Consider the following 11,860-nt stretch of genomic DNA (forward strand, 5'->3'; position numbering starts at 1 on the left):
ATCATGAAGCCCAAAAGATTGCAAAGTTTGAAAAAGAAGATGAGGTGAAGTAAGAGCAGAAAAACAACAAAGGGCATTTAGAGACAGGAAATCATTTGCATTTTAATGAGTTTAGTTTCAGCTGAGTGAATAGGAAGAAAATGAAACAGAAGTGTGTCAAGATGGAAATTAGATATAGGTAAATTACTTAAACATTTCTACTCAAGCATATTGAAAATGGGAGATGAAGGGATTTTTTCAAGGGGAGTTGGTGAAAGGGTTTAATGGGATTAGATCAGTGGGGAGAAATCTTTCTATTTTAAACTCTACCTTTAAAATATAAGAGTTAAATAGATTGTAGAAAATGTCATGATCAGTTGCATACATTTCTTCTTTAATTAAGTGTAACGGCTGGACCCCCCTTGTCTGACCCACCCAATCTCACATTGGCCCATGTGGTCTAACCGGTCCCCTTTACAAGGTTGTGTGTGGTGGTGCACCTGCTAGTAACAGGACTCCTGAGTCTCCCGCTTGGTGTTATAGAGGATGGCAGCAGGACAGGTATCTGAGGTAGTGGTTACGAGTCCAACTTACTTCATGTGCAGCGCCTCCACCTCATCAGGATCTATGCTTCCGCAGGGAGATGGTCCTGGTGAGGAACTCCTTCTCGGTGGTGACTGCCACTGCAGAGTAATCTCACACTCACACAGCGGGGGTATCTTTGAACATGGCATCTTTATTGTGGTTTGAGATGTAGCAGACTGCCCCATGCAGCTTCCGGCTCTAGCCGCACATCTCGTCGTGCTGTCCCTTTGCCAGGTACGCCCTCCCATATTGAAGTGGGATTCCCTTTCTCCTAGGGAGATCACCCCTGCGCCAGGTCCCTGGACACAGTGTGGCTTAGACAGACTTGATTGTTCACTCTGCTACCGCTAGTTACAGCACTAGGGTCACAAAAGTATTCCTCCAATCCCTTATGCAGGAGCATACATTTTACCAGTTGCTTCACACAACTGCTGGTCAACAACTACTAACTAACAGTGCTGTGCCCTTTATACCTCAGGGGGCAGGCACATCTCTGATGTCACTATCCAGGGACCCAGAGCATACAGCCACTCCCTTCCTTACACAGGGCACCACACCAGGGTGTGAGGGAAAACCTCCATAACTACTGTTGGCAGGACTGTACTTACCAGGACTTACTGCCAACAGGGAAGATGTACGCAGTCATTATTATGCATGGCTACATACTCCCCCTGGTTAATACCCACCGTCCCGGCTGGGACCTAAATTTGGTGTACCTTGCGCCAGGAAACACTGCAAAAGAACACACAAATAACATGGCAAACATTATCACATTGTCATAATAATGTAAACACATCTCACTCACTGACCAGCAGGGAGCGCTAAAGAAACAGCAGACCACTATATTCTGGGACTCAATAATAATGTCGAGGGTCTGGCTTCTTCACCTCCCGCCCCGCGGCATCATGCACAGTCACGCTGTATTCCCGTGGTAACCCTCGCTCGTTGCAATATACCACTTTGTGCATGTACACACTGCGTCCTATCTTCCAGACCCGCATAAGTTGAGCCACCCTCTGCTCAGCCTGCATTCCTTTAATGGCTCCCCCCTTATCTACGATATAGTGCTGAATATCGTTTTTAAGCCACTTTTCTCTATTCTCCTCTATCTCTGTCATTAGAGGTTCCGGGACATAGGGATAATCAAGCCCATGCGACCTTCTGTATTGAGCCACAATAACCCGTTCAGCTCGGCAAGTCCTGGTCAACTTACTTCTGCCAGCCGACCCAGGCAGCACCCATGATAGGGGCTCATCGGCCTCTACCGGGTCATCCAACCCCTCGGATCCCCGTGGAGTAATAAGGCCTGCCCGGATACGGTCCCACCTTACCCTTAGGGCCCTAAGATATGCCTCGTCATCAAAGTCACCGGCAGCCCACCAGTGATCAACCACCCCTTCCCTTTCTAGGATAAATCGGGTGCGGTCGAACCAAGCGACATACCCCTCGTACAACGGGGCCCACCACATAGTCTCCTTCCGTTCTTCAGAGCTAGTTCTATCGACTCCTCTATCGACTCCTCATCAGGCCCACCCGAAGATACCCCGGACGTACCCTCAGATCGCCCCACTTGGCTCTTACTCTGTGACCAGTGTCCACCCTCCAGACCCAGCGCACTATAACTCTCGCTGACCATCGACCCACGTCGAGAAATCCTCCCTCCACCCTCCGATCCATCATCGGACGTTCACCAGTCCAAGCTTCCAGTCCGTTCTTGGATAGGACCCCGGGAATCCCCTGACGCCCCCAAACTAGAAGTGGACCCGAATGACGGGGTGACAGGGACAGGGGATTTAACTAGGGCCTTGGGGCTAACTTTGGGAGTGGATGGGGTTGAGGGACGGGACCGAACTGTAGGTATTGACAGGGTTACGACCTGCTCTCCAGCAATACCTGCCTTGACTTCGCCACAAAGTCCTTTCTTGACTCCAGCAGCGGGGCTTCTTGCTCTCCGACTCGAACGCCCGCTCCCCCTGGTAGTAGGGGATCGACTTCCGCTGCTCGACCACAGAGGCGCTAGCACCTCCCACTCGATGCCGCTCTGGTCATCCGGAATCTCCTCCGCGCACGCACGTGCTTCGACGCCATCTTGGGTTGGATCCCCAATCGGGATCTCTTCTTCCATGAGGACATCCGGCAACGCCCGTCTGCTGCGCGATCCAGTCTGGCTCTGGACTCGCTCTTCCTTCTCCTCCACCCCCTGGTTCTGCGATAGGCACGGTGTCATCTTACTACATCGCAGGGTCGGGGTGGATCGACCTCCCTCCGATCCACTAGTCACCACGGCAGTGGGACTCCGGCGATCGGGTGGTCGCGGTACTGGAGACACTCTACTCCGCGTCTCTACACCACGGGGAATGGCATCTCTCCATGGCGTACCAATAGTATGACAGTCTATCTCTCTGACCATCGCACTCGACAGCCCAGCACACTCCTCGTCCGAGGATTCCAACCCGCAGTTCGGCCTGGGCATCCCAGTAGGAGACCGGCGATGGACTCCTCGGTGATCACCTCTCCGATGGCTGGGTTTCTCCGTCGGAAGCACCAAACCTGACTCCGACTCCACGGGACCGGCACTCTCGTTCCATAGTGCTCCCGGCTGTTCGTCGATCGGCATCGGGACATTTCGTGCTACTCCCACAGCTTGTACCGGTACAAAAGTGGTCATGGGCCACATGTACTGCAGTCCACAGTGGGGGCATCGAGCCTCGCTGCCCACAGCTCCGCCCGGCAGTCTGCACTGCAGGCAAAGACACGCCACAGTCTCCACACCCTCTACACGGATGATCAGGAAGCCTCCTGGAGCCGAGTAGGGATGAGTAGAGATCAACGGACTCTGGTCCACTTTATCAGCAACTTCAGCCATATTCACCAGCGGAGGCACTCGTTTCAGAGGTCTGTACTGGTCAATGGCTCTTCGCAACTGAAGGGCAGGGCCGGGTTTGTCAACCCCTCCTCCTTCTTTCTCCATCGATATCCGGTGGAACTGCAAACCACTCCCCCTGGTTGAAACTAGGGGGATGTCTCGTAGACTTGTAGGCTGACCCAGCACAGGGGCGGAGTGAGTCATAGTCCATGAGGGCGCGGCTCCAGCTTTCGCGCCAAACTCCCCCTCGGGGTGGAGTTTTCTCGTTGGTGCCAATCCTGGCCAACAATTAGCAAACTGCAAAGTTGAAAGACTTTCTGCAGCTGGCCCACGCGGTATCCCGGGAGCGCGGGAACCGCCATCTTGGTAAGTATTGTCCTTTTTCCTATTTGAGGTAGCGTCTGGCTGTTTGTCAATTGGGGTATAACAAAGTCCATTTCGTTCCTCCCATCTGATAATACTGTCAGGCTCATTATTCTCAGGGGTATCATCCCGAGAACAAAAACATGATAAACACGGCTCAGCCACGGCTTTCACGCCATTCCACAACAAACTCACAAAAGTCTCTTCTGTAGCTTGTTCTTCACCCACGCACAGTTCATATGCGTGTTCTTCCTCTGACCGCAATCCTGGACCTTCTACTCTATGCAGATCCTCCATTCTTGCGGTTCTCTCTCCCCGCTATCCTGGACCTTCTACTCTGTGCAGATCCTCCATTCTGATGGGTCTCTCTTGATCGTTGAACGCGGGGTTCTTGTACATGGAGCTCCGCTCTGCGGGGCAGCTACCACATCCGTACAATAAACATGCCTTGTGCACCACCTTGTGTACCTAATGTAGATCTGACTCGTGTTTGCACTACCTCAGGCTAGGCTCACTCTTTCTGTGTCTACTGTAACGCTTTCCTCTAGTCTGTGCTCCTTGGTAAGTGGTCTGGAATGGAGACTAGAGTACTCTGGCTCTTCCATGCAGTACTTTGGGCGTCGACCTACTGTTGGCTAGCCTAGTGCGGACCCTTCCAGAATTCCTGCCCTAAGTTACCAGTTTACCCCTTCAGGTGTCCCCCGCTAGCGCTACCTCAAGGCGACTAGAACAGCAATAGCCCCCTGCTCCAGACTCACTAACCCCTAACAGATCCCAAGGCGTCTGTGCGGCCTGCAGCTCCAGCAGCTCCCCGACTACCCCTGGCTCCGTCCCACGCAGCACAAAGTGGCAGCAGACACTTCCCTGTTTCCTAGCATGTGCCTAGCAAAAGCCTGTCCTGTTAACAGGGATCTCAGCAGCGCCTCCAAATGTAACGGCTGGACCCCCCTTGTCTGACCCACCCAATCTCACATTGGCCCATGTGGTCTAACCGGTCCCCATTACAAGGTTGTGTGTGGTGGTGCACCTGCTAGTAACAGGACTCCTGAGTCTCCCGCTTGGTGTTATAGAGGATGGCAGCAGGACAGGTATCTGAGGTAGTGGTTACGAGTCCAACTTACTTCATGTGCAGCGCCTCCACCTCATCAGGATCTATGCTTCCGCAGGGAGATGGTCCTGGTGAGGAACTCCTTCTCGGTGGTGACTGCCACTGCAGAGTAATCTCACACTCACACAGCGGGGGTATCTTTGAACATGGCATCTTTATTGTGGTTTGAGATGTAGCAGACTGCCCCATGCAGCTGCCGGCTCTAGCCGCACATCTCGTCGTGCTGTCCCTTTGCCAGGTACGCCCTCCCGTATTGAAGTGGGATTCCCTTTCTCCTAGGGAGATCACCCCTGCGCCAGGTCCCTGGACACAGTGTGGCTTAGACAGACTTGATTGTTCACTCTGCTACCGCTAGTTACAGCACTAGGGTCACAAAAGTATTCCTCCAATCCCTTATGCAGGAGCATACATTTTACCAGCTGCTTCACACAACTGCTGGTCAACAACTACTAACTAACAGTGCTGTGCTCTTTATACCTCAGGGGGCAGGCGCATCTCTGATGTCACTATCCAGGGACCCAGAGCATACAGCCACTCCCTTCCTTACACAGGGCACCACACCAGGGTGTGAGGGAAAACCTCCATAACTACTGTTGGAAGGCCTGTACTTACCAGGACTTACTGCCAACAGGGAAGATGTACGCAGTCATTATTATGCATGGCTACATAGCAGAAGGTCTTGGGCAGGATACACAAATTGCAAAATCAGTAAGTAAATTAGCTTGGCTAGATATAAAACAAAATTGGGGAATGAGGGTGCTCAATCCTCTCTTGCACGTGGATAAATAAATATAGTTTGTATCTGAACAAAATATTGGTTGTTAGCTCCAATTTTTTTTGTCTGGCATAGGTTTTAAACCCACTGGTATAGGGAAAACAATATAAAATATTATTTTCTCTAGTGGAGTCCTTTACATTATTTTTGTGGAAAGTTTAACATTCAGCAAACAGTACAGATTTATCAATGCTAACTGTCTTCGGTGCTGCTGCCACCAGCAGTAACACAACCATGGTGGTCACAGAACTGGAGGATTAACACTGTGGAGGGTTTCTTTAGGATGCAAGTACTTACCCAGAGCAATCTACGCAGATACTGTCTCTTGCGCTGCAGACCTTTGCTGCTCTGACTGGGGCGTCGGAGACAGTGAGACTTGCTATATCTGTAAGTTCAATTGTTGACAGGAGAAATAAATCAAGAAATAGAATGAGTACAGGTTACATCTGAGTCTGCACTGAATAATGGGGAAAATAGAATGAAAGACCATGATAAGAAGTCCAAATAGCCCTCTCCATATGAGAAAAAATGCAATTATTATTTAAAGAAGAGTCACTGGACCAAAATGTTATCTTAGTCTGACTCTTGAGAAAGGGCCATTTAGAAAGAATGCATTACCGTAATTAAACACTGTGTTGCTGTGTCAGAACACCACTGTACATGCACAAACTATGTATACTATATGGAATTCATATGTGTTCTACTGAATTTGTGCACATGCATGGTACAGTACAGTATATGCTAACTGAACCAACTGAATGGAATTAATACGTAGTTCATTCAATTAAATTACTGCGCATGTGCACTCTATATCTACTGGATGGAACGCATGCATCATGAATTTCATCCACAACGCAAAGAGATGCAGAAAAGAAAGTTGTTACCTTTTAACCGTTATTCAATAGTGATGTTATGTGTCGCTGGATGTGGTTTCTACATGATTATGGTGCTGATGTTGAAAAACGTTGACAATCTGTAAAACAAGGAATGAAAACAAGGATTAAAACAATGGCATCATTGGAGCATTGCATGGAATCAACAACAAAATTATTACGTCAAAAAGTGCACACCCAATCTAATAAACTTGAACACGACTGAGTTAGACTCCTGACATAAATAAACAATAATCTGTATTTATTTAAAATGTCGTGCTTTTATCAGTTTCTGTCACTGATTAATTCAGCGCAATGTCAACAGATGTCATAATAGTCCATTAATAGTGTTTTTGACATTCTTGAATTCTGCAGTATTGTACTGCTTCACAATTGCATTTAAAATTGCACACCTCAAATTGCTCAGTATAGCCTCCTTAACATGCTAGCCTTCATAGTTCACATTTCTGTCCCACTCAGGCATAGGATGAAAAGGAACATGATGTTAGAATATTAACTGGGCCAATTGATGTGGCTTCCCCTGCAGCATGTACCATACTATAACATTCCAAAGTTTCTCTGAGTATTATGAAAAGAGGGATTTACTGTAAGCTACTGGATCAAAAGCTACAGGAGGCCACTTTCTTGCCGGTAAATTTAAGTAGGCACAATTTCATCACTGAATGGGACTATGTAGGGGTTCACAGCATCTGGGTATTGCTTAGAGGCACATGGGTGGGAAAAGACACAAGGTCAATATTTTTTATCCATTAATTATGTCCAGTCTCTGCTCCTGCTCAGGTGCATGATCAGTAGCAGGTCTGGTCACAGGTGTGCAAGGTATACCGGCATCACAATTGTAAAAATGTGTAAAAATTGTGTGTAAATGGGAGCATCTGTGTGTGTAAGTGGGAGCGTGTTTGTGTAAGTGGGCGTGTGTGTAAGTGGGAGTGTGTGTGTGCATGTGCATAATTATGTGTGTGTGTGTGTGTGTGTGTGTGTGTGTGTGTGTGTGTGTGTGTGTGTGTGTGTGTGTGAGACTGTGTGTGTGTGTGTGTGTGTGTGTGTGTGTGTGTGTGTGTGTGTGTGTGTGTGTGTGTGTGTGTGTGTGTGTGTGTGTGTGTGTGTGTGTGTGTGTGTGTGTGTGTGAGACTGTGTGTGTGTAAGTGGGAGAGTGTGTGTGTAAGAGTGTGTAAGTGGGAGTGTGTGTGTATGTGTAAGTGTAAGTGTATGTGTAAGTAGGAGAGTGTTTGTAAGTGGTAGTGTGTGTGTGTGTTTGTGTGTGTGTGTGTGTGTAAATGGGAGAGAGTGTGTGTGTGTATGTGGGAGACAGTGTGTGTGTGTGTGCGTGTGTGTGTTGTATGTGTGTAAGTGGGAGAGTGTGTAAGTGCGAGTGTGTGTGTGGATGTGTGTAAGTGGGAGTGTGTAAGTTGGAGAGTGTGTGTGTAAGTGGGAGAGTGTGTGCACGTGTGCAAGGGTGAGAGTGTGAGTGGGAGAGGGAGCGTAAGGGGGACAGTGAGGGGGAGAGAGACGGGAGATGGGGGTGTGGGGATAGATGGGGTGACAGGGGGGAAGGGGGCGAGGATTGGGGTTTCCCTTAATTTCAACATTGAATTCGGGGGTTCACTAACCAAAAAAAGGTTGAAAACCACTGTGTTAAGGTGTCAAAAGTTTGTCACTGTTAGGATCGCTGCTAGGCTCCGCCCCTCTGACGCGGCACATGGCAGTACCTGCGGCGTGTGCAAACAAGAAATACAACCACGAAGGGGTGTCCACTGGCAATGCGCTAGCCCCACGCCGCGCTCCACCTTCACGAGAACGCCGTGCGGCAGCTGATCCTAAGAAAGGTATCAGCTGTCTCTCACCTGCAGCCAATCTATTCCCCTCCTATCGGCTGAAAGCCTTTGTCTGATGTCCCTCTATCTGCAGTCTCTGGATTGTTCCCACCTCCTTTATTTACCTTCCTGGTTCCTGTGAACATTGTGAGCATAAACTAAGCTTTATGTGCTGTGCTCGCTGCTTGTGTCTTGCTTGTTTCTTGTGCCTTGCCTGACCTCTGTTGTGACCCCTGATCGACTACTCTTCTCTCTCCAACCCCGAACCACGGCAAGTACCACAACATACCCAAACTCTCCTACCCTGACCCAGCTACACGGGCGTCAGTTATACCCACCGGGTCTGGGAATGCTGGGAGAGTACTCAGCTTTCCCCCTCCGGCAGACGCGGTACCACCACAAAATAAATAAATAAATTCGGCGGCCATTTTTTTTCCGCGACCCCGTTTATAATGCGGTGGTCGCGGGTGGCCCCCGAGGACCATGCTATAACGGGGTTAAGCTGTATAATCCCAACTTCAGCCCCGTGGTCTAGCCCAGTTTGTGGTGAGCACAATTGACAGTCACTTCTTATTCATATTACAATACATGAGAAAAACATAAAAGCAGTGTCGCTTGGCGATGTTCTAAAATGGCCACATACAGCTGTTTTATAATCAAAATACTGGTATAATCCTCAAAAGAAAAGCAAAGACTAGATAATATGACCCAAATAAAAAAAACTTGGATCCATGCAAATCTCCCAATTTTTTGCCATGGAAGGAGAGAGAAGCGGAACATCTCCACATGGCAAGATGATGACAGAAGAGATCCTCAACTCGGAAAAGTCTCCTTCCTCTGAAAGAGACTCAGAGGAACCCACCCTGGTCACAAGAGAAGAGATGCACAAATTATTTAAAGAATTTAAAGTCACCCTGCAAATTGAAGTGCAGAAGGTGGTTGCCGAGCTATGAAATGACCTCACAGCTATTAGAGACTGCACAGAGGTCCTTGAAATAAAAATGGAGATAATGAAATAATCCCAAATGAATTTAGAAAAAACTTTTTTTTATTTAGTAGAATGCATGTCCAAAAAAAAGGAAAATCTCGAAAATTGGTGCAGAAGAAATAATCTTCGACTCAGAGGTTATACCATTAAAATGTGTTGTTTTTTGTTGCTGAATTCTTCAAGGCACTTTTATTTGCAGCAGAATATATGGAAATGATGATGGACAGTACCCATCACACTATACAACCTAGAGTGTCTACTAAAGAAGCCCCTAGAGATATCCTGACTCTAACTACTTCCAAGTGCAAGAAAATATATTAAATTCCATATGATTGGAATCAGAGCTCCGCGAAAGATAGAGAAAACTACAGGTTTCTCCAGATCTGTCATCACTAACTTTGGCCAAGAGAAGAAGCCATAAAGCCATAGTAGTAATTAAGAGAGAGAATCAAATGCCATTTTCTGCACTCGATAAAAACACTAGTAAACATTCATATTAACGGGGTAAAGTTTGAAGAAATCACGTACCATAACCTGGATATGCCCAGGTATACAACCCGTGTATGTACACTGTCGGCCGCTTATAATTTTTCTGCTGCGTTTTCTAAAAACGCGGGCAAATTGGGGTAAATCGCGGGATGATGCGGCCCGTTCACGGCCGTTTCTCGGCTGTTTTGTGCGCCTGCAGGCATTGCCATTGTTTAGCGCTAAGCGCTTTCTTTGTCTAGCGCTATTAGCGTTATCAGCTGTTATTAGCTGTTCCCGCGCTTTCGGGCCGCGCAGAGAAGGCCCGTGACCATCAGCAAACATGCCGTAAATTTTCGGGTATGTTGTAGGATAAACGTGATCGCAGCAGTATGTTCGAATAACGGCCGCTGCATCTGTATGTTATTTTTATTTTTCAGGGACCTTGATTGTATTTTTTATTTTTTTGCTTGCCCATTGACTGCCAATGTATTTATCTATGCCCCTATTGATAAATACAGTAACAAGCAATGCATTTCTTGGCAAATGTTTGTTTTTATTTCATTGGTATGTCTTTTTGTTGATTGTTTATTTTAATTCTGATTTATTTTTGTTGATTGTTTATTTTAATTCAAGGTGTTTGTTTATTTTAATTCAGGTTGTTTTTTGGTGTTTGTTTTTTATTGTTGTTTATTTTTGGTGATTGTTTTATTTAATTGTTGTGATTGGTTTGATTTAATTTTGTATTTCTGGTGATTGTTTTTTTTTAGGTTTTCCATTGACTGTCATAGTGGCAATTCATGCCCATATTATATTGGCATGTTTAACACTATGCCAATCAATAGGTTTCTTGGCAATTCTAATGTTTTTGTGTAATGTAATGTGTTTTATTTTATGACTGTTTTTTTTTAGCTTGCCCATTTATTGCTATAGTTGCAAAGCATGCCAATATTTTATGGACATGCTTTAACACTGTGCCAATCAATGGTTAGCGGGGGTGGAGTGTGGGGGTAGTTGCCCTTGGGAGTGTGGTTAGGCCTCCCGGTTGAGTAACAGGGGAAGGGGTATAACCCCTTAAGTACTAACCGCTAAGATGATTAAGAGGTAAGTGGCCCCTAGATTGTATTTTTTATTAACGGAGACAAGAATGGTGATGAGGACGAGGATGGCCTTTATCCTGCAGGGGTAAGTGCAAGTTTTATTTACTTTATGCTGGCTGGTTTTATTTGTAATAGGCAAATGAGCTATTATCCATATCTGGATAATAGTAATTTTGCCCATTACTGTACTGTATGTTTTGGGGTTGGGGGGGGGGGGGATTATTAGTTTGAATGTGTTTCACTGTATATATTTTTTTAATTGTTAAACGTTCTATTAGCCATGTTTGGGGGTGTTTAAGCCTTGCAGCAGAGTAGCGCGAGGGGTTAACCCCTTCTTTACCTTAGCGGTTCTACTGCAGCCTCCCGCAAGGCCTAAATCCCAACCCTGGGGCAACTACAAGTTTCACCCACCCCCGTACCAACAACTATGCAGTGCCTTCTTTTTAAACCTTTCATTACCTTAGCGGTTAGCGCTCCAAAGAGTAGTGCCGTGATCCATCAGTGCTGGAGGGTCCTTGGCCATGAAGATGGCAAGACAATCTGGACTTGAAGGGAATAAAACACATTTTTAAACTTTCAAGAAGTTGTTACAGTACATGGCTAAATGCTTTATCTAACTTTATCAGACTACAATGTTAACAACTCCAACCATAAATTAATGAAAATTTATTTTTCTAAGCAGGCTTTAGGAGCATGATTTTCAAGTCCTGTAACATTACAAAATGTGTTTATAAGCATGTTTTTTTAAGGCTTAGGTAACCTCCATTTTTTCTTTTTCAGTTTAATATTTGTGAATAGAAAGAGACAGATGGACACAACTGTTTTTTTCATTTACAGTACGTCACGTGCAATTCTTCAAACATCAATAAGCAGCAGACCATAGTACTGTACAATAAAATCAAGTCAAACCCAAATTGGAACATA

The sequence above is a fragment of the Ascaphus truei genome, chromosome 1, assembly GCF_040206685.1.
Source record: "Ascaphus truei isolate aAscTru1 chromosome 1, aAscTru1.hap1, whole genome shotgun sequence".
NCBI lineage: Eukaryota > Metazoa > Chordata > Amphibia > Anura > Ascaphidae > Ascaphus > Ascaphus truei.